Here is a 923-nt window from a genome sequence, read left to right on the forward strand (position 1 = left end):
CCAAACAATCTACTAGCTAGTTAGACACAATAGTTTGGTATGTTCTAGTCTCATTCTGACTACAGAAAACTATCATTGTACCAAACAATCTACTAGCTAGTTAGACACAATAGTTTGGTATACTCTAGTCCAATTCTGACTACAGAAAGCTATCATTGTACCAAACAATCTACTAGCTAGTTAGACACAATAGTTTGGTATGTTCTAGTCTCATTCTGACTACAGAAAACTATCATTGTACCAAACAATCTACTAGCTAGTTAGACACAATAGTTTGGTATGTTCTAGTCTCATTCTGACTACAGAAAACTATCATTGTATCAAACAATCTACTAGCTAGTTAGACACAATAGTTTGGTATACTCTAGTCCAATTCTGACCACAGAAAACTGTCATTGTACCAAACAATCTACTAGCTAGTTAGACACAATAGTTTGGTATGCTCTAGTCTCATTCTGACTACAGAAAACCATCATTGTATCAAACAATCTACTAGCTAGTTAGACACAATAGTTTGCTAGCCTCAATTTGACCAAAGAGTAAAGCTAATATTACTAGGAGTTTGTTGGACGTGATATTCTGGTATTCCCCAGTCTCATTCCCACTACAGGAAAAGCCAATATACGGAGTAATCCGTCAGCTAGTATGACAAGATATTTTGGTATTCCCTAGTTCAATTCGGACCATAGAAAACTGTACAGAGCTGACACAAAGTTAGTTTTACTAGTCCCTATGAAGTATGGACTCCTATGACACATTCCCTAATTGAAGTAAGGAGTTAATTTTTTCAGATTAGTAATGGCCTTGTGATTCTCTTTTTAATGACATACAGTATATGACAATAATTTCTCAAACATATTTTTGAAAAATATTGTATAAGTTTTAACTTATTTTTATCAGACATCAATATAATTTCATAATCA

The 923-nt window shown here is 33.7% G+C and overlaps 1 protein-coding gene across 1 annotated transcript in view; it reads left to right on the forward strand.

Annotated features, from left to right (window-relative positions):
- Window positions 1-923, forward strand: part of LOTGIDRAFT_175124 (hypothetical protein) — a gene marked incomplete at both ends in the record, with an annotated part of 20,090 nt that overhangs the window by 18,198 nt on the left and 969 nt on the right. The window lies entirely within an intron of this gene.

This window comes from Lottia gigantea (genome assembly GCF_000327385.1).
Source record: "Lottia gigantea unplaced genomic scaffold LOTGIsca_242, whole genome shotgun sequence".
NCBI classification, from domain to species: domain Eukaryota; kingdom Metazoa; phylum Mollusca; class Gastropoda; family Lottiidae; genus Lottia; species Lottia gigantea.